Below are 19,981 nucleotides of genomic sequence, written 5' to 3'. Positions count from 1 at the left end.
CACCAGTAGGCTTGTGGTGGGCAAGATCTTGGGAGGGAACATAGCCAGGACAGCTAACCCAAACTGACCAAAGGGATCTTCCATACCATATGACATCAGCTCAGCAATAAAGGCTAAGAGAAAGGAGGAGGAAGGAGGGGCATTTGTTATTATGACGTCAATCTTCCCAAGCAACCGCTGTGTGTACTGAAGCGCTGCTTCCTGGGAAGTAGCTGGACATCACCTGCTGATGGGAAGCAGAGAATAAATCTTTGGTTTTCCTTTGCTTCTGCATGTGGCCTTTGCTTTTGCTTTATTAAAATGCCTTTAACTTGAACCATGAGGGTTTTTTCCATCTTTTTTTCTCCCCCCACCCCCATCCAGCTGCGGGGAGTCATAGAGCGGCTTGGTGGGCACCTGGCATCTAGCCAAGGTTAACCCACCACAGCACTGCAAATGTTCACAGGAGAAGAGACAATTAAGAGAGTTAAGTTACATAGATCTTTGGAAGTTTTAATGCTGACAGACACAAGGTCAAACAAGAGAAGATCAGGCACTATGACAATCAGCAGAATGTAAAGGAGTAATTAACACGGAGAATGGATCATCTGAGATGGCACCAGAAACCACAGCTGTGATCATTCAAAAAGTGTTAGACAAGCACTTTGAAGCAATGAAAACATTAGCTCTGTGTTACTGGGAATGACTGCAATGGACTGCATGGCCTCCTTCTGTCCTGAAGCATTACTGTAAAGACTCGCAGTTTAATGCCGAAATAAAAAAGAAAAAAAACGTTTAGCAATGCTGTGATGTTAGCACCATGGACTTTAAGCCTAGAATATATAAACTAAACACACAGATGAGCATTTATATTTGTATTTTTTGAAGGAACGAAAGTGAGAAAGTGGCCTGAGCACAGCCCTGGAAACCAGGATTCTTCAAGGGTAATCCTGTCTCTCCCAGAAAATTTTGTCTAAGCTTGGAGAAAAATCCTAATTTCTCTGTCTTAATTTCTTCCTCCTGTAAAAACAAAAAACAAAAACCCCAATATTTGTCTGGGCTGAAGAGGAATAAATTAGTGGTGAATGTTGAATGCTTTGAAAATACGAAGTCGCTACTCGAGGGGACTACACAGGGCCACTAAGTTTAGCCACAAATTGAGGTGACTGAATGGGCAGTTTTCAGCCACAAAACTCTCAATTTCTGAGATACATATAGTTTACTAGCTTATCGCATAGGCTAATGCAGTTTCCACTTCTGCTGCTGGACAATTTTCAGAGCAAAAAGAAATCAATATTAAGTCTCAGTTTCCCTGACTTAAGAGGGCGTAATGACACTGATTAAATCAAAAAGGTTTTTGAGATCTACTTATGTAAATCTGTATACAAAAGGCTGAGTTGTCACCACAAACTTTGTAGATTTATCTCAAACTCTTACTGTTTTGGGGGGCTTTGGGGAGGGTCATTTTAGCTTTAGTACTAATTATATTCATATGTGAATATCACCTTCAAATTCAAAGGACTTATGTTACTTTTTTAGACACATTTACTTGCTGATTCTCTTGCTCAGTAGATGTACAGTGACTGTGTGCAACCCAACACCTGTGTTTTGCTAGTGTTTGCTTCAAGGAATAAAGAATTGCTATAAATGGTGTATGAATGCATGTTTATAATGCCTAAGGATATAAAGAGGATAAATAGGATCAAGGTTATTCACAACTGTAGTGAATTTACTGAGAAAAAGTAAGAATTTGTTCATTTGAAATGTGATGGAGATTATGTAAGAGCAACATCTCTTCCCGGCATTATCATCTCATCCATGCTGCAACAACAACTGCTCCTTTATTGAAGTAGCTGGTCATTCCTGGAAAGGTAAGGAGCCCTCTGAGCATTAACTAGGCTGCCATAGTTGGTATAGATAAGATCTCACGGTGACGCATGTATTTCCCTGAGGATGGCTTTCTTCCCTCCCCCTGTCTCTGTGCCATTTTGAAAGCCATGTGAGAGGGTCTACTGGGGGCTGAGTGGTGCTGCATTCCCAATGCCTGTTCTTCAAGATGTAAAGTAAAGATTCTGCCCAATTTATTAAGACTTTCTTTGCAACTGTTCCAGCAAATTGAGTTTGTACAACACAGATATAAAAATGTTGCAGTAAAATAAGGCTTTGCTGAAAAAAAATGGAACAAGACTGTTGAATAAAAGGTGCCTGAAGCCTTGTCTTCACAGGAAAATTTTTGTGTGTAGAGCTAATATAGAAATTTCTGACACACTACCTACTTCTAGGGCTGGGCTGTTCACACTGGGAGTTAATGTGGATTAACTAGTGTTCTGTAAATTCACACCCTACCTTTCTGAATACTAACCTCCCTTTTCAGACAAACCTGGAAAGTTTGAGATTTGCTTTCAAAAAGGGTTTTGAAAATGCAGTTCCATCTGACATTCTTGTGAAAAGTAAATATAACCTGCTATACAATTAACAGTGACTTGTTCTTGGCAATTGCTTTTAAAACAAATGAATTACTAACAAGACATTGGGTAATGGTATCTTGTCTGCAGAGATTTCTATTTTTACATTTTGCTAAGCATAGTTTAATTCTTGGCTTTGTAATTAAAAAGAAAGTGACATTTTGAGTTCAGTTTTCATGGAATCAGCAGGTGTTGCAGGCAGCTGGTAAAACAAGGGAAGAGTTCTTCTACCTTTTCTTTATAACTCTATATGACTTTTATCCCATATGGGTTAGATTTCTGCACCCAAGCACAATCCCAAAGTCAACAGAGGTCCGTACAGTCATAAAAAGCTCATTGCAGAAACATTGTCCATTTTCTACCTCCGTTATTGATCACAGGTAACCTCAGGCCATGTCATACAATATGTGTAGCTATCTGGTGCAGCTATATTCTGCGGTGGTCTCCCAAGTTGTGCCAATTAATGGATGAGTTGTAATGAGTGTTGGTTTCTTCCCTTCCTTTCATTTGAAAGGAAACCCAGAAATGCGGGGGTACAGAGCCAGGCAACAACCTGCGGGTGCTCAGGATGAGACTTGGGAACAAAGAGTGGAGCACTCCTACCTTTTCATGTGGCTCAGACAGAGACTGCTGGTTGTAGTAGTATTTGTTTAATTTCTCTTCCCGTAGAGCAACTGTCACTGCAGGAACAGACATCCCAAAGTCTGTGCAATGCATTCCGCAAGCTGATGAGTGTTTTGTTGCACTTTCTACTACTACTGTGATAGTACTTATAATTCATAACCCACCCAACTGGCTAGGAAAAACTCCAGAGTGTGGAACAGTGATGGTTTCTGCAGAGAATCAGTGCCTTTATGTTGGGATAAGTTCCAAATATAATCCTTTTTTTAGATGAAGACACATTTTTTGAAGACATGTTTTCAGCTGGGTTTTGCTTTGAAACTGGAGAGTTCCTGTACACCCCCAAAAATGTTACTAGATCTGTTTTATCTTAAATCTTTATCAAAAACCTTTGGTCCACTAGGTTTTGATAAGGAAGTTTATTTTCTGTTAAATCTGTGGAAGGAAAATACCTTATGTGTGTTTTGTAAGTACATGCATTGATTTTAGCCAAGTCTTGGGGAATCAGCATAAAAATAGTCAGAGGTCTGGAACACCTCTCCTATGAAGAAAAGCTGAGAAACTTGGGGTTGTTCAGCCTGGAGAAGAGAAGGCTTCAGGGACACCTTACTGTAGCCTTTCAATACTTAAAGAGTGTTTATAAGAACAATGCAGAGGCCTTTATCAAGGCCTGTAGTGATAAGTCAAGGGACAATGGTTTTCAACTGAGAGTAGATTTAGACTGGGAGAAAGGAAGACATTTTTTACAGTGAGGATGGTGGGAAGCTGCCCCATCATTAGAAGTGTTCAAGGTAGGTTGGATGGGGCTTTGAACAACCTGGTCTAGTGAAAGATGTCCCTGTGCAAGGCAGGGTGTTGGACAAGATGATCTTTAAAGGTCCCTTTCAACCCAAAACATTCTATGATTCTATGACTTTCCAAACTATGCCTGATGAAATCCAGGTATGCAACAGTTTTCACTATGACTAGGATATCTCATCTGTAACCCAAAATACCTAGGTCAAGTTTTGATGCTGAGGAAATTAAAGAGGATTTACTTTGGATTCTTTCTTCTAAAACATCTCTAGAAAACACAAAAAAGAAAAAAAATGCTAGAAATAGGCAACTTCTGGTTTTGGTTGTTTGAGTTTTTTTAATTGAAAGAAAGAAAATCTCTCTTATAAAGCTTAAAGGCTTAAATATATTACAGGCATTTTCCAACGCAATAGCCATATAATTTGATCATAAATGAGTCATATATATCTCAAATAAAGCTATATTAGCATCAAAATTATTAATTCAAAAGTTGTAAGAATAAAAATAGGTAAGAAATAAAAATATTTAAATTAAACTAATACCTAAGGTTGGTGAATTACTTAATTGCTTTATAAATACTATTTTATTATCTTTTCCATAGCATATGACAGACATATGATATATAGGTTTTGTAACCTAAAACAATACCTTTAGAAATAGCTACAGAAACCGATGTATTTTACCTTATTCAGATTGATTCCCATATATGCAACAGGAAAGTAAAAGGGTACCAAATTAAACAAATAAGAAGCCAAAACCAAATTTGGGGTAAAAGAGATCCAAGACATAGGGTAATTGAGACTTTTGATTTAAATCACCTGTGTGAGGTGAAATGAATAGTCGATTGACTTTGCAGACTTGGCTTTCATCCCCTGTTCAGAGCAACTGGGAAATGCATCTGTTTACGTGTACTTTACCATAAATGCATTGAAAGGGTTTATTACAAATTAAGTTTGTTGTATGTAACCAGAATTTGGCTCCATGCATTTAGTTTTCATTGTTACTGAGTACACTGTACTTAGTTATAAGAGATTAAAAAATTATATTTTTTTCTTTCTTTTTTGGCTTTGCAAATCATTATTCAGCTGACAGTGATCAAAGACTGAAAATTGGCCTGTTCCTAAAATACAGCATGAGTCATTGGCCCATGCGGATGTAAGCAAAGGCATCTTAGCCTCCCTGTTTTCATACAGAGAAATATATTGTTTTGCTGATACTAAAAACGTGAACTGCAATCAAGACATGCATAATCTCTTACAGTGCAATAGGAACCATGTTTGTTCCTAAAAACAAGTATCAAATACTTTCTGTAGGATTTGTCACTGCATAGGAAGTTTGGACACTTGTATAATTCACACTGAATATAGAATATGCTCCACGAATACTGAACTTGCCAAATCACGTGCGCTTTCCTGCCAGTGCAGTGTGAAACACAGAGGCCTGTTACCTTCTTTTTACTCAACGAACGCCGTTCAAGTGGCATGACAGCATATACAATATAATGCTCTTCATGTTTCGTTATCAATACAACAAAAACCACAATGACAGTGTGGAAAGTGATGATAAATGAACCATCACCGTACCTTACACTGAAATTACTCTCTGTGCAGCTTCTTCCAGATCCAGCTGGTTGTACTCCAGATCTAGCTACGGGATTTTTACAAAGCCATGGCGCTGAGTTCAGGCGCAAATTCCTGACACTGAACATCAGCTGCACGCTGGGTCTCCCTCTGGCTGCGGTTTTGAATGATCCAACTAATTTTGCAGGATGGGAAACTTGTGCTTAACAGGACAACTATTCGTACTCAAACTCTACCAGAAGCAGAATTAATAGCATTTTCCAATTTATGCTTTCATTGTACAACATAGAAATGTCTTAAGAATTCTAAAACTTTCTCAACATTTAATTAGACATGCTGTATTCTCATAAAAGCCAACCAAAATGAAGACATGTTAATTCTAGGACAAATAACCAAAATCCACTTCTCTGAAATGTGTAAATCTTCTGTGATTTCTGAATTTTTAGTTTTTAAAAAAATGGAGAATTCTTTTGAATGCAAAACAACCTTTCTTTTGGCCTAAACCCAAAATTCCTGTCCAGAATCAAAACGTTCAAAAATACTTTCAGCTTCACGTGTGAATGAAAATGAACTACAGTTAAATAATCCAGAATTTTTCAGAGTTTGATTAGGAAATTTATACTAAAAACATTTTCATTTTGATACAGTTATTTGGTGAAACACTAGTATTAGCACTATTTTTTTCCTCAAAGCAGTTTTAGCTTGAGGAAATGCTATCTACATTCTCAGACATTGACATTTTTAGATACTGTTACGTACTATACTTTATAATAAAGTCTGTTTTCTAGAAATATCCAGCCAACACACAGAAAAAGAAAGTAGGGCTAATTTGAAAAAGGACAACTTCCCAGTAGGAGTTCGTATAAATCTCTTGTGAAATGAGATTTGTATTTGTCTTGCCTGATACTAATAAGGCATAATGAGCAGAATTTCTGAAAGAACTATTGTAGTCTATCTGCCAAGTGGAAAACTGTACATCCAAAGCACTAATTAGACTGTTATCATAACTTACACAAACTGTGAATCCAAACTGAAGGAATCCACTGGGACTAGTAGACTGCTCCTGGTCTCCTGTTCACATAAATCTAACCCTAATGACTATGTTAACAGAACTCACTGTCTGAAATACACATCTATGCCACATGTGCAATTTTAACTTCAGGAGGTACCTCCAAAAGCAGGAGTGAAATGGTGGGAGAGAAATTCTATTCATTGTAACTGGGATCAATTAACTGTCTTTGTTCTTGCCAAATTAGTATGATATGCATTTACATGTGAAATGTATTTTTGAATAATATTTTGCAAATAAGAACTTAATTAAAATGAGACTTTCTTAAGTAACTCTCTACTGAAGGAGATAATAGCTGCACTTTATATATGTATCTTCATATAAGTTTACATATATATATGCATGGGTATATATATTCATGGGTATATACATACAAGAAACCATATAGTTGCACTTCTAGGAGATAAATATGTATGCATACAGACACACACAGGAACAAAGACAGAGAAAGAGAAAACTGACAGTGCACTGAGTTCAAATGAGAGACTTTTCTTTGAAAAGTATTGATAGGATTCCAAGTTAACTGTTACTTTGAAGTTGACCTATCTAGACCTTTCCCTTATAATGAGCTCCCTGAAGAAGACCACAAGGCTTTTAAAATCAATACATTTTTATAAGACAGAAGGCTAGAATTTGTGGGTATTTGATACAGAGGAATATTTTAGAACTCTTTTTATCCAAGAAGTACAAAAAAGAAGTAAGAAATATTTATGCACCGACTTCCCCTTTCCTCATGCCTCCTTGCCAGTAGAATTTTGCTTTCATATGATTTTGTCATTAACTCAATGATCTTTGAAATACAGTAAACTTTGTACATGCTCTAATCCCTTGGGAGTTTCTCATTTTGTTTCATCTAAACCTTGGCTGATCAGTCCCTGTTTTTCACAGCACCTTCATCATCTGAGTTCCATTTCCCCAGTCCCACACTTACAAGCTTTTGCCTGTCACCCCCTGAAGCTTCTGATACATTCTCTCTTTGCTCCCAAGGGATTCCATGACACCTAATCTTCTTAAAAGAGGAAAATATATGACCAAGAACAAATATGACACCAATCTCATCTGTCATAAAGACTAAAATGCATAAAAGGCAGTGGTTTGGAGGACAGAGTTTGGGAAGAGAGGAAAGGACCTTAAATGAGTCCAGAAAGTTCTGAAACACAACCAAGCAAGTGATAAAATACATCATTGTATCCACCCAAAAGAAGAAGATAATCTCTCTTACACACATTCAAACCTTCTTCTAGGCAGCTTTTTCAAAGACAGTTAAATGGAGGTATTTCCAGGCACCAAGTTTAGCTTAAATTAGATAATGTGGTGAATAGACTGCACAATAAACCTTCTGTAGTCAGTGATCTGTCTGTGTTGGTTCCTCTTTATTCCTTATGAGGAACTGTTACTGCTGTCACTTATACTTCCTGACCTTACTTCAGCAGAAAATGGACCGACAATTGCTCCAGGAGTCATGGACTTTGTGTATTTTAACATTCCTGTATTTTTTAAGCAACCAGAAGGACTAGACTGCAAGATATTCATGAGTGGCACTGAGCCATTTGTAAGGAAAGAATAAATTATGAACTTACTTTCATCAAAGATGGCTTATTATATTTTTTAAAAACTCACCCTTTTTCTGAAGAACAAAGGCTATGTGTATATATATATACACAAAAGCTACAGAAATTAAGAGCTGAAGACATCCTTCTCCTGAGCCCAAACAATTGGTAGTGTGTTGGAAGATGAAAAAGTGTAACTGATTATGCTGGTGTTCTGACTGAGCACTAATGATCTCAGTTTCTCTTCCCAGTGTCAAACTGTTCTGAAAAAAACCCCACAAAACAAAAAACTTTATTTCCCACAAATCAAAAAAGAAACCCAAGGCATATGGGAGTAACAATTTAAAAATCACAGTGACCGCACCAAAACTGAGCAGCTGCTGCAGATGCATTGCTAGAATTTTTCTCTTGTCCTCAAGATATGTTATTAGGAGCGATCATAATCTTGTCAAATAAAGGGTGGTTGTTTGGAATAACACCATGTTAATAATAATGAATAGCGGTGGAGAACTGGCTAGCACCCAAAGGTTTCAATTTTACTTTCACTGAATAAATATTCCAAATGCTAGTTGCTTATCTGAGTACCCAAGCTTCCTGAGTCTATAGATGACAGCAGGAAATCTAGTTCTTTCAATATGTTTGGTATCTCTTTTCCACCCTGTCAGGCCAGCTATACCTTAGGGCTAGGCTTTCTTGAATTACTCTTGTCACAGCTGGCACTGAAAAAATAGAAAAGTGGCATTGATTTTGTCTTTAGGTTGGACATGGGAGTAAGGCTTAAGAAGTGTAGACTCAGTGTTTGGCACAGAAAGTCAATCTAGGTCTCAAGTCACAGACATATAGAAAGTCATGTTGCCATAATGAGTTACCCAATGTAGCTGGTTTGCAACAGTGTTTATCTTCAGTCTCTTAGCCTGTGACAAGCGTGAAGTGATTTACATCTCTTTGGTCCTCAACAAAATATGTGATGAAAGAGGATAAGGATTATTTGATTTACTTCACATTTGCCACAAACCAAGAGAACGCAAAAGGGCAGTTACAACATGTTGGTTGCTATTCAGTAACTTGCCATCTCTGTAGGAACTTGTCCATGTGTTTAAGCCCATAACTCTTTACCTCTTGAAATGAGATAACAGTGCTTCTTCCTTTTCTCTTTTCATCTTAGATGATTGTAAATTCATCAGGATCAGGCCTAAGGGAGTCTCATAATAAGTGATTTTTTTGTTGAAACTACTTCTCCTATATGAATAAAGGAAGTTCAATAAATAATACCTACTTTTTTTGGCTCACTCACACAGACAAAAATACAAGACTGTTGCCACCTGAATGTGTTTCCATTTGCAAATATTATCATGTGATAAATCGTACACTGAAGATGGGATACACCATCTGTGGCACTCGAATCTCACAGCTTGACCATTCAACATTATCAAATTTTGTTTAAATCTCTGACTTCTTCAGGGTGACCCTGAAAAGAAATTAAAGCACAGAAATGCAAAATTTCCTCCCTAAAGCTATCTAGCAACCGCAAGGTAGAGTAAGAACTAGGTAAAATTCTCCACCCAGTTCTCTGCATAGCAGATAATGCTGCCCTGTTATATGTTAAATATATATAAACAAAGAGCTTTTTGTGAAAGGAATCTATTTGTTCTCTGAATACTTTTAAAAACATAAAAACTTTACAATTTACAATAGCAAATTAAAGTTTCACAACTTGCCTATTGACCTATAAAGTATATCAAGAGCACAGTGGAAGCATAAGTGTATTTTCCTTGCATAAAATGGTCTCTTTATGCTATTTTTGTAAGCCCAGGTTTGTAATAAACCGTTCAGAATGGAACAAGTTTTTCAGATTGAAGTCAGTCAAAGGAAAATGGCAATAGGACAAAAGACAACTCATGAGCAGAGCCTTTCTGCAATGGCCTCTAATGGCAGTCCAAAATGGCAAAAGCAGTGAGGCCAGACAGGAAGCTTGCCATGTACCGTGTGCTATTCTTGGTGGAAAAAATACATTCCTGGCCTTGGCATCAAAATCTCACAGCAGTAAATCTCAACTCGTGTGTGGCCAAAGAGCCCTGGCTGCAAGATTAGAGTGATTTGGGAAGTCAGGTGAAAGGGAAATATGGATGCTGGAAACCTTTCAGAGTAGTTTCACCACCAAAGAAAACAGAGATGGGCTGGATGACCTGAGAACAGATTTGCTTAACACCTACTTCAGGAAGTGTACTTCCAAAGCATGAATGCAGTTCACATACTTTTGGATTCAAGGGTGATATATCACTGCTTGTTATTAAGAGCACCCAGTAGACCTTGAATTTAGTTGTTTACAGTTTTGACAAAACTAGTGTGTTAGGATAAATTTCCATAAGTCTGCCATAGTTTGTACCTTTTCTCTGAAGGTTTCAGTCATAACAAAATGTCAAAATTAATGAAATAAAACACCCCCTTGTAACAGGCTGAGAATAAGTCTGAGAATAACACTATATGACTAATTCAAATTCTCATCATCCCTTCCTTTGAGAAGGTCTTGCCTTAAGCATTCAAAATGGTAGGAAAAAAATTGGAATATGACCTTTGCTTTTGGTGCAGAGACAGCTGTGGGAACAAAGCCACCACACATACATACAGGGGAAACCAACCGAAAGAGAAAGAGACAAGGGGCTCTCTGGTGAGAAGAAAAATTAGGAGAAGATGAAGCGGAATGAGCAGGACCTGAAAGGTGCCAGTTATTTCTTGAAGGAGGTATGAAGGGTTGGAGAGGAAAAGAGGAGCATGGTTTGAGCTGCGTATTTGTGCTTCATCATCTTCTGCAGTGAAAACCAGTGGCAAAATGTGTGAGTATTCATTTATTTCACCCACATAAAGAATAACAGCCTGTGATTATAGACAGTTAATAGGTGGTTACCTGTGCAGTAGACACGTCTGGACAATGAACCTACAGTTCAAACTTGTTAGTGGCCAAGACAGTGGTAATGTAATAGAGTTATTATTTTAATCAGTCTGGTTTTTGAAATGTTGAAAATATTAATCCAAAAATCTCTGTAAATTATGGACTTTCAAAATTAGGAAATAAGAAACATCCATTTTCATTTGAAATATGATGTGGTTTTTAAATATATGACTAATTTTTCTTTTCGAAAGAGCATATTACATATATATACCATATACAAATATATGGATATTTATCTTTGCACAGGTAACCTTAAACTTGATATTTCCTTAGTCGTCAGAAGCTGTTTTAATAATCTTATTTTAACATGAACTTCTACATTCAGTAAACATACAATGCAGAAATGAGCATTATCTTAATTTCTTGAACTATTATGGATTTATTTGCATTTGCTGGTTCTCACTGGTTGACACTGCTTGGTGGAAAGCCTGGAAAGCTGTAGTTACACAAGAGTGGCTATGTGATGTCCTCACAAGTGCAAAGCAGTTGCTGTGCCTTTTCAGAAGGTGCTTCACACTGTACCTAGCAAAGTGTCCTATCTCCTGCCACTAGATCTTCTCGTGAACTGTCCTACCCTTACACCCAGCAGAGTGCAGAAAACACAAGTTATCTTTTTACTTTTCCCAGAACTCCATCTTAAACATGATACAAAAAATTCAGTAAATGTTTGAGGATAAGGTAAATTTCACTGAACTTTCATCATCGTTGTCCAGGGTCTTCCAACACTGAGAGGTGAGGGAAAAGATACCACCAGACTAAGATGGGTGGTTCATGTCACTCATCTTAGACTCCAGTTTCAGAATCAGAGAAACCCCATGTTACACTGCTTTACAGATACAGGGCATAAATACAGTGTTGGTGAAAAACAACGCAAATCCTTTCACAAATATGAGGTGAGGCACTTAAATATTTTTAACAGCCTTGTGTTCACCATGAGCACACAACACATAAAGGGTCAATAGCTCTAGTTTGTAACAAAGACTAACTCATTAAACTTTAACATTTGACTGAGCTTAGATCCTATTCAAAATCCGATACAAAGATGTAGTCAAAGTACTAAAGGCTTGTAAATTTAAAACCAGAAATTATGTACTTCTGAAAATTCATTCTTGAGTCAAATTTCTCATTCAACCAAAATACTTCTCTGTCATAGTAATTCTTATATGTGTGTTTTCCCAGGTTTGCTCTTTGTTGTCTCCATTTATAAGGAAATGTTGGCTACCAAATATCACCACAAGGATTGTTAATACTTTTATTTAAATGTGTATTATTGATGCATAATTTCCCAGATGAGAATTCTTCATCACGGAGGATAGGAGAAAACACACAGAAACATTAAAAACTTTTCCTCTCCAAAACTCTTCTCTTTTCTACAGAGAAAATAGAAAACTTTCTAACTAATCTCACTATAGTGTGGATACCAACACTTCTTTCTTTCAAAACTTGCATAATTTCAGCTGTTGATTTAATTTTCACAACTTTCATTGGAACTCTTTAACTAAGAGTATTTTTAACTTATTCTATGTTTCTACACACCTCTCTGCAGCTCTCTAGCTAAGCCTGGGCAAGCCTGTCTCTTTCAACAGTTTGGCCAACAAAGGTAATTAGGAATGCTGTTCCTGCCAGCTCTCCAGGGGAAGTATATTAAGGAAAATAAGCAAGAATAGAACAGCAAATATCTTCTCTAGCTCAAAAAATTCCACAAAAGGCACCTACACAAAATTAATCTCTTTCCAAATTTCAGATCATTGGGTTCAAGATTTTGACAATGCTCAGTGTCATTCAGAGTCAAAAGCATCTCTGCACCACTCAGATAAAAACTAATCTCAGTCTTCTCAAATGTGAGAAGTATTTTAAGAATACTCTTAGAAGAGTGTCTTGGTTCATTCCAAATCTGGGTACTGTTTTACTTGAAAATCATGCAGACTCAAATTTTATCTGCTTAATCTGTCTTCTGTGCAAAGTTATTTCTTGCTTAGCTAGTAACTTTCTTTGATACTGTGTGTAGATAAAAGTTAATTTCTACATTTAATTCCTTTTCTTTTTTACATTCATCTGCTCTTCTAAATTATCTGTAGTTTTACAGGCCCTTTCCATTGGCAGTGGCTTTACTTTCCTTTTTTTACACATTGTTTAACTTCAGAAATCCCTTAATTTCTCATAACAGAACAAAAATTGCTGATTCCTCTGCTGCTCTGAGGACATTCCTATTTTGTCAATATTCTTAATTATCCACTCTTTTCCTCAGAAATTATTTACTGATGTGCTTCAGCTCATATTTTACACCAATAGTTTACAGGTGCTAATGTTTTTTTAGCTTCTCCTCTGCCTGTGTTGCAGGTCTTTATTAGGGCACGCTGCAGCGATTACATCAATATAGAATTCCCTGAATAAAGAAATTCTCATTTTAGCAGGTCTCACCAGATTTTATCACTTTGGCCTGTGACAAAGGGACACAATTACAAATGAGAACCACTGTTTTCTCTTCTTAAGTATTTTTAAGGACAAAAGAGAATTTATGTAATGAAGTTCCTACACACTTCCCCAGAAAGCATCTGGCTTCTGCAACATCTTCTGTTTCTCAAACTTATGAGGTGCTCCTTGGTTTATAATTCACGTTCTGGCACAAAGTGCACTGAAACCATATACATTTTAAATGAAACACATATATGATATACAGTAATACATAGACTGAATGCTACACGGTGAAAAATAAAGTAAGATTCCAAAGCACACATTCTTCATAAAATATTTAAAATAACATATAGTGATGCACTATTTCTATACACTACTCTGTAATGAAATGTTAATGCTGTACTTCATGTCAAAATGACCTATGTTGGAAAGCCTACTGCTTAGTAACTGTGTAGTGCGTGATGAAATACAAACAGAAAGCCAATGAGCCAATGTTAACGGATTGCACTGTACTGGCTGATGGCCCTACCATTGTACCTACATCACAGGCCAGTGAACTTTCTTTCAGGCTTGAGAGAGAGTCCCATATTACCTGCATGATCAAAATCTTTTCCTTTCCAGAGCTTATTAAGACCAATATGGTGTCATGCAATGCTTCTAACATAAGAAAATGTCATTTCCATATTAAAAAAACCAACACCACCAAAAATTAGAAGGTATCTCATCCTCTAAAGACAAACGTGTATCCTTCATTCTCACACAAAGTAAAATAAAACCCTCTCCCTTATATTATAGTCACACTGGCTTCATAGTATTTTATAAAACTTAACCGTATGGGGTGAAAGAGGGATATTTCTTTGTGGGAAGTTAACTCATTGCTGCAGACTGTATGGTTTGTGATTTGAAGAGCTGGTTGCAGTTGAAAAGAAGACACTAGGGTCAGTAAATCCGCTATGAGTCTGTCCTGGTTTCAGGTGGGATAGAGTTTATTTTCTTCACAGAAGCTAGTATGAGGCTGTGTTTTGGATTTGGGGTGAAAATAATGTTGATAACATGCTGATGTTTTGAGTTGTTGCTGAGCAGTCAAGGACAGTCCAGTTTCTCATGCTGGGCTGCCAGCAAGGAGGCTGGGGGTGCCCGGGGAGCTGGGAGGGGACACAGCCAGGACAGCTGACCCAGGCTGGCCAAAGGGTTATTCCATACCATATGGCATCATGCTCAGTATATAAAGCTGGGATGAAGAAGAAGGAATGGGTGGAGGGACGTTTGGAGAGATGACGTCTGTCTTCTCAAGAAACCATTACGTGTGATGCAGCCCTGCTTCCCTGGAGATGGCTGAACCCCTGCCTGCCCATGGGGAGTGGGGAATGGATTCCTTGTGTTGCTTTGCTTGCGTGCGTGGCTTTTGCTTTGCCTATTAAACTGTCTTTGTCTCAGACCATGAATTTTCTCACTCACATGAATTTTGCTCTTCCGATTCTCTCCCCTGTCCCACTGTGGGGGAGTGAGCGAGCGGCTGCGTGGGGCTTGGTTACTGGCTGGGGTTAAACCACAACAGAGGCCCATTTACCTTGTTACCAAATTCCATCTTACCTTGGACCAGAGGGAGACTTCTTCAAAAACCAATTCAGTTAACTATTCTGTAGCATTCACATGAGACTAAACCTAGCATTTTTTTCCTAAAATTCAAGATTCAGAATTAGTATTGTGATTAAAAAAAAAGTTTTCCTGAACTAAGGATGTGAAACTTTACCTCTGTGTTCAGTTTCTGATGCTAACATTCTGAACTATGGTCAATATAAAATGAATCTTCCCCTGCCTCTTTCGATGAATACAAATCTCCTAACAAAGGTATTTAAGATGACTGTCCCAACATGATATAATTAATCATCCCAAAGGTCAGAAATAGATGCCATCAGGTAACAGTGATACAGCAGACAATCAGCAAGACACATAAAATACATAAAATTCAAAATAGTCTTGAAAGTTGAGGTATATTTCCTGAGTAACAGACTATCCAGAGCATATTAAGTCTATTCACTTTTTAAACTGGCATCCAAACAAGCTATCAAATAATGTTCTTGGGCTCAGTCTTTGTCTTTATGTCATTCAACACTGTCAATCAAATTAGTCTTAAAAGATCTTGTAGTAGCAGATGACTAATATGCTGGCAAAACCTCCATTATTCAAGCACAGAAGTAAGGATTTTCTCCTTAGAACATAAGAGTTTATCAAAGGATAAAGCAGAACTTATGGAGTAAATCCTACAACACAAAAGTCACCATCATTCTCATTATCTCTTATCTCAAGTCCAAAGGAAAAAAATAATCTTTAACATAAATTTATTGCAGCATTAGTATATGTAAATAAGATTAAATAAACTCTACTATTCGTAAGTGGAGTATAGGAATGAAAAGAATAGAATAGACAAGAGCAACGTACTGTTGGATGTAAAGATTATACTCACATATGCTTGGAACAGCTCATACACCCCTACAAAGCAAGCCTTCAAAATATCTGTGATGCAATGTGCACTTATAGTCTGCTGTTGACCATGAAGGGTGATTACTAATTTGTAAATTCAATTTACTCTGATATGAGGAAAAATTGCTTGTAATATGCATGTTAGATTAAATGATTAAAAGCTATATCACCATAAACACAGAAGCCCAGCAGCATGCAGAGGAACAATGTCAGGCTGAGAAACCCCACTAGCCCCCAAATCTAAGGCCCTGGGAAGAGAAATATGTAAGTATAAGTTCTAGAATGAGTTTGCAATATATTCTTGAACGTTTTCAGTTTCAATATCTTGAAAGGTAGTGGAAAAAAAAATTGAAAAAATCTAACAATCCAACATTATGACTGAAAATATTGAGCTGAAATTACAGGAAATTATCTTTTCTATATAGCTTTTACTTTGTATAAGCATAGAAATTTAATAACACAACCAATAAAGTACTAAACATGCATTTGAGGCCAAACTACAGTTGTGATGGGAACCATCATTATGAACTTCCTGACTTCAGTGAAAGTAGAACCTATATGAAAATATATCATCTCCATTTTTAAACTTTCAGGTTTGAGCTCATAAAAAAATTTGAAAGGCAAAAAACACTAATGATAATCCATTTCTTAATTAAAGCCACACAATCTTAAAGAGCTCTCCAAAAGATCTTTGAAAATAACCTTTTACAGCAATAATGTGTCCGTGATCAACAAGAACATATGCATCACATTTAATGAGTGATATTTGAGTTTATGTAGTTTAAAAATATATGTTATCATCAAGTTTAAAAATATATATTAACATCAAAAAGGGGATGTAGAAAATAGAAGGACAATAATCTTTAATTTAGTCCAACCCAAGCATATTTACCTACCCCCAGCTTTTGAGATGTTTGGAACAAGTTATTGAATTATAATAAAATCCAGGTCTTTTTTTCTCTTATGTTTCAGAGCTGCAACATCTTTTCACTTTGGACTTAAGTTATGGTAGTTGTCAAAAAGAAGATACATTCAACAAGCAACGGAAAAAAGTCAAAAAGGGAAAAACTGCCAAAGCAAACAATAATCTACATGAAAGCACACTACAGTAATTCTGCGTTGGCAAAGAATTGTGTATAGTCTGTGTGTAAAGACATTTTTTTGTTCTTATGGTAACAGCTCAAGACTGACTGAAAGCAGAAACTAATTGAGGAACAGATTCACAATAAAATATATAAGGAAAATTCCATGCTTAAGGTGTCAACTAATAGCGAAGCTTTATTTTCCTTCATATTTTCTTTAACTTTATGCTGTACTCTCTACATTACCCTCTCTGTTCTCACTATATTCAATAATAACACCTAAAATACTGTTATTATTTTTAAGGATAATACTATATCAAAACACTTATAGCAATAAATATAGCGAGCAAAATACTTTATTAAAGCGTCTCAGATAATAAGAGCTCAAGCTGTAAAGCTGGAAACCACACTTACTGGCTCTTCTAAAAATAAAGCACTAGGAGTAAGGTTAGTTTAGTCTAGTAACTATGTGAGCTAAGCAAAACCTTACTGAAGGAAAACTTAGTCCCAAGGTATTTCACTCCCTTAGATGATTCATGCAGACAACAAAAAAAAAAGAAGCAGAGAATATTAAGGTCATATGACACTTAAGTTTTCTAGTTCCCAAACTAGGTGCTTCAGCTGAGATCCTCAGGAACAAGCAAAATCCAGAAGACATCTGGGGGAAAACTCACTGTTTTCAAGGATAAACTATTGCCAGCTTACAAAAAAATTAAAATATACAGAGACCCTGCAATACAGAGGTATAAATGTTTTCTGTTTCTTATGTTTTTTTAATGGAAAGAATCTTCCAAATGTATAATGCTCAGGTTAAAAATATTTTTTTTAATATTTTATGCCTTCATCTCCTATTGTTTAATGAAATTATGACATTTACATTCATTTCTCCATTCTTGAAATCTAGAAAACTGAACAGTAAAATTTAGCTACCTTGTCTTGTCTGTGACTGCAAAAAATGGTAAATGCAATCTGAGAGATACATGTTCAAAAAGCACTCTTGGAGAGACCATTCTGATAGTCATCTATGCACAAAATATGTTTCAGGACTATAAGCATGGGACACACATTATGATGCACAGTCCACATATACTGTAGCAGCTTTCTACTTCTGCAAGACAAAGATGTTGAAAAACAAAAATGGATGACCAAAAGTATGTAGCAACACATCAGAATATCTCAACTTTTGCTAAATACAGTGTCTTTCATGAAATAGCTATCAAATATAAAAATAGGTTGAAGCTCCAGCTGTAAATGTACTTATTGTAAATTTTGGCAATGACTTGAAACAGTACAGGATTTAAACATCAAAATTTTATGAACAGGAATGTGAAAGGATTGGAAAGTTAAATAAAATGACCCTTTTAGGAGGAGTTTAAAGGTCTGAAGTACACAGTAGACTTTGGGTATATATTAATAAAAGAAAATTGAGACCATTAAAAGCATGAGGGAGCATAAACCATTCTTCCTTCAAGGGTGGAAAATCGGGGGGAGATTCAATGCCTGGAGAAATGGGACTACCCTACGTGTTATGCTTTCATCTTCATCTGTGATAGTCTAGGCAGGACCTGTACCCTGACACGCTGACAGACACATACATGTATCTGTCTTGCTGGCTGATGAAATAACACAAAGTTGTTGTGCCTGGATCTACAGTAATGGAAGAATATGTGCAAGAATGTTGTGGGGTTTTTTAAACACAGGACATGCAGATTTTCAGGTTAGAAACAAGAATAAAGAAAACAAATATGAACATTTACCAAGTGATTTAATTATTTTATAGAGTGAAAAAAATGATGAATTTTATTATTTGAAGAAATATACATCATTCACATTTCCTACACTGGGGGTAAAAGTAACACTAGCTTTCAAACACTGTTTGCTTTTTTATTACTCCTTACATATTTTAAAGAGTAATGACTATTATTGGAAGGAATTGACATGATCTTTCCATATTTGTAAAGGCAAGCTCTCCGACTGGCTTTGGCACAGGCTCTTTGTAGAGAAAGGATGCTGGGTTGGGCCCACAACAGCTTGCTTTTATTTAAGCTATGATTTTCATTACTGCAGCTCATGTTTGTCATCTTCTAGGGAGTAGTTTGTTCCCTAATCCTTTTCAATACAACATACTTAGGATATGTCTGTTCTGTGGCATGGATGTGTGCTGAAACATATGTAAAACTACCTCTAATTGATTTTATTATACGCCTAGGACATGGACTATTGTGTCCTTAGACCCGCTGTATTTGTTCAGCCATGTAATATTTTTGTCATTTCGTGCTGTTTACAGTTCCATGGCTATTGGTACCTGGGGCAGCTGGTATGCCTACATGTCCTGAAATTCCACCTTTGACTGCAGGGTAGACAGGCCAAAAGGGAAGTGCTGAGAGTTGGCTCAGCCTGGTGGTTATATCAGTAGAGGACATTTAGATGAAACCCCTGAGGGGTGGGAGGAGGACCTTGGCTGAAAGAGAAAGTGTCAGTTGTCTCCCCGTCTATGGGCACTTTTCCCAGATGATACAAAATGCAAAAATTGTGTTGGACAGCTGTTTACCACCACTACAGCAAAGGTATAGGTGTCTCATATTGTGTGGCTTAACTGAAGGATCATATCTCACATCATGCTACTTGATAATCTGTTTCCACTTTAACAAGACACAATGGGAAGCTCGCTTTGAAATATCTGCTTAACACTGTTATGCTTAAAGTTAGGGTTTTGATTAAGTGCTTTGATGACTCAAAGTCTAACTAGAGAGTAAAGACAAATGACAAAGTGATAAAGTCAACACAATCTCATTAATCTTTTTTTTTCTAATTTATTGGCAGATAAGAGTTCTCAAGATTTCGTGATACAAAGTTATACAGTAGAAAGTCAAAGGTGTATTTTCCAGATCATGTATCATCCTTACACTGATTTTCATTAGCTTCTTAATGTTGAATCAGCCACTACCTACTGTGTCAACATGCATTAAGAGCTACCAGTAAATGGCTTTT

This window comes from Phaethon aethereus, assembly GCF_964289735.1.
Source record: "Phaethon aethereus genome assembly, chromosome: 1".
Classification (NCBI taxonomy): domain Eukaryota; kingdom Metazoa; phylum Chordata; class Aves; order Phaethontiformes; family Phaethontidae; genus Phaethon; species Phaethon aethereus.
Note: the sequence above shows the minus strand (reverse complement) of the source record.